Genomic DNA, 3,905 nt, shown 5'->3' on the forward strand with positions numbered 1-3,905 from the left:
GTTTTCGATGTTAAATAATGTGAAATTAACGTTAAAAATATAAAAAGTATGATTAGTTCAATACAAAAGACTTTAATCGATATTTAGCGGAATTATCACCATTTTTTACCAAATTTTTTTTCTATTTTTTGTATTCACCCAAATGTATTGTAAAGACGTGTTTTAGATGTAAATTTATGTGAACTTAACGATAAAAATATAAAAAGTATGATTAGTTCAATACAAATGACATTAAACGATATTTAGCGGAATTATCACCATTTTTTTCCCAATTTTTTCCCAAATTTATTTTCTAGTTTTTTTATTCACCCAAATGTATTGTAAATACGTGTTTTAGATGTAGAATAATGTGAACTTAACTATAAAAATATAAAAAGTATGATTAGTTCAATACAAATGACTTTAATCGATATTTAGCGAAATTATCACCATTTTTTACCAAATTTTTTCCCAAATTTTTTTTCTATTTTTTGTATTCACCCAAATGTATTGTAAATACGTGTTTTAGATGTAAAATAATGTGAACTTAACGTTAAAAATATAAAAAGTATGATTAGTTTAATAGAAATGACTTAAGACGATATTTAGCGGATTCATCAACCGTATTTCAAAATTTTTTTACGACCTTTTATATTCACCCAAATGTATTGTAAAGACGTGTTTTAGATGTAAAATAATGTGAAATTAACGATAAAAATATAAAAAGTATGATTAGTTCAATACAAATGACTTTAAACGATATTTAGCGGAATTATCACCATTTTTTACCAAATTTTTTCCCAAATTTTTTTTCTATTTTTTGTATTCACCCAAATGTATTGTAAATACGTGTTTTCGATGTTAAATAATGTGAACTTAACGTTAAAAATATAAAAAGTATGATTAGTTTAATAGAAATGACTTAAGACGATATTTAGCGGATTCATCAACCGTATTTCAAAATTTTTTTACGACCTTTTATATTCACCCAAATGTATTGTAAAGACGTGTTTTAGATGTAAAATAATGTGAAATTAACGATAAAAATATAAAAAATATGATTAGTTCAATACAAATGACTTTAAACGATATTTAGCGGAATTATCACCATTTTTTACCAAATTTTTTTTCTATTTTTTGTATTCACCCAAATGTATTGTAAACACGTGTTTTAGATGTAAAATAATGTGAAATTAACGTTAAAAATATAAAAAGTATGATTAGTTCAATAGAAATGACTTAAGACGATATTTAGTGGATTCATCACCCGTATTTCAAAAATTTTTCACGACCTTTTATATTCACCCAAATGTATTGTAAAGACGTGTTTTAGATGTAAAATTATGTGAACTTAACGATAAAAATATAAAAAGTATGATTAGTTCAATACAAATGACATTAAACGATATTTAGCGGAATTATCACCATTTTTTACCCAATTTTTTCCGAATTTTTTTTCTAGTTTTTTTATTCACCCAAATGTATTGTAAATACGTGTTTTAGATGTAAAATAATGTGAACTTAACTATAAAAATATAAAAAGTATGATTAGTTCAATACAAAAGACTTTAATCGATATTTAGCGAAATTATCACCATTTTTTCCAAATTTTTTCCCAAATTTTTTTTCTATTTTTTGTATTCACCCAAATGTATTGTAAACACGTGTTTTAGATGTAAAATAATGTGAACTTAACGTTAAAAATATAAAAAGTATGATTAGTTCAATAGAAATGACTTAAGACGATATTTAGCGGATTCATCACCCGTATTTCAAAATTTTTTTACGACCTTTTATATTCACCCAAATGTATTGTAAAGACGTGTTTTAGATGTAAAATTATGTGAACTTAACGATAAAAATATAAAAAGTATGATTAGTTCAATACAAATGACATTAAACGATATTTAGCGGAATTATCACCATTTTTTACCCAATTTTTTCCGAATTTTTTTTCTAGTTTTTTTATTCACCCAAATGTATTGTAAATACGTGTTTTAGATGTAAAATAATGTGAACTTAACTATAAAAATATAAAAAGTATGATTAGTTCAATACAAAAGACTTTAATCGATATTTAGCGAAATTATCACCATTTTTTCCAAATTTTTTCCCAAATTTTTTTTCTATTTTTTGTATTCACCCAAATGTATTGTAAACACGTGTTTTAGATGTAAAATAATGTGAACTTAACGTTAAAAATATAAAAAGTATGATTAGTTCAATACAAATGACTTTAAACGATATTTAGCGGAATTATCACCATTTTTTACCAAATTTTTTCCCAAATTTTTTTTCTATTTTTTGTATTCACCCAAATGTATTGTAAATACGTGTTTTCGATGTTAAATAATGTGAACTTAACGATAAAAATATAAAAAATATGATTAGTTCAATACAAATGACTTTAAACGATATTTAGCGGAATTATCACCATTTTTTACCAAATTTTTTTTCTATTTTTTGTATTCACCCAAATGTATTGTAAACACGTGTTTTAGATGTAAAATAATGTGAAATTAACGTTAAAAATATAAAAAGTATGATTAGTTCAATAGAAATGACTTAAGACGATATTTAGCGGATTCATCACCCGTATTTCAAAATTTTTTTACGACCTTTTATATTCACCCAAATGTATTGTAAAGACGTGTTTTAGATGTAAAATTATGTGAACTTAACGATAAAAATATAAAAAGTATGATTAGTTCAATACAAATGACATTAAACGATATTTAGCGGAATTATCACCATTTTTTACCCAATTTTTTCCGAATTTTTTTTCTAGTTTTTTTATTCACCCAAATGTATTGTAAATACGCGTTTTAGATGTAAAATAATGTGAACTTAACTATAAAAATATAAAAAGTATGATTAGTTCAATACAAAAGACTTTAATCGATATTTAGCGAAATTATCACCATTTTTTCCAAATTTTTTCCCAAATTTTTTTTCTATTTTTTGTATTCACCCAAATGTATTGTAAACACGTGTTTTAGATGTAAAATAATGTGAACTTAACGTTAAAAATATAAAAAGTATGATTAGTTTAATAGAAATGACTTAAGACGATATTTAGCGGATTCATCACCTGTATTTCAAAATTTTTTTACGACCTTTTATATTCACCCAAATGTATTGTAAAGACGTGTTTTAGATGTAAAATTATGTGAACGTAACGATAAAAATATAAAAAGTATGATTAGTTCAATACAAATGACTTTAAACGATATTTAGCGGAATTATCACCATTTTTTACCAAATTTTTTCCCAAATTTTTTTTCTATTTTTTGTATTCACCCAAATGTATTGTAAATTCGTGTTTTCGATGTTAAATAATGTGAACTTAACGATAAAAATATAAAAAATATGATTAGTTCAATACAAATGACTTTAAACGATATTTAGCGGAATTATCACCATTTTTTACCAAATTTTTTTTCTATTTTTTGTATTCACCCAAATGTATTGTAAACACGTGTTTTAGATGTAAAATAATGTGAACTTAACGTTAAAAATATAAAAAGTATGATTAGTTCAATAGAAATGACTTAAGACGATATTTAGCGGATTCATCACCCGTATTTCAAAATTTTTTTACGACCTTTTATATTCACCCAAATGTATTGTAAAGACGTGTTTTAGATGTAAAATTATGTGAACTTAACGATAAAAATATAAAAAGTATGATTAGTTCAATACAAATGACATTAAACGATATTTAGCGGAATTATCACCATTTTTTACCCAATTTTTTCCGAATTTTTTTTCTAGTTTTTTTATTCACCCAAATGTATTGTAAATACGTGTTTTAGATTTAAAATAATGTGAACTTAACTATAAAAATATAAAAAGTATGATTAGTTCAATACAAAAGACTTTAATCGATATTTAGCGAAATTATCACCATTTTTTCCAAATTTTTT

The sequence above is a fragment of the Diuraphis noxia genome, unplaced genomic scaffold (genome assembly GCF_037042655.1).
Source record: "Diuraphis noxia isolate RWA-SAM2 unplaced genomic scaffold, SU_Dnox_SAM2 contig0002, whole genome shotgun sequence".
In the NCBI taxonomy this organism is placed as follows: Eukaryota; Metazoa; Arthropoda; class Insecta; order Hemiptera; family Aphididae; genus Diuraphis; species Diuraphis noxia.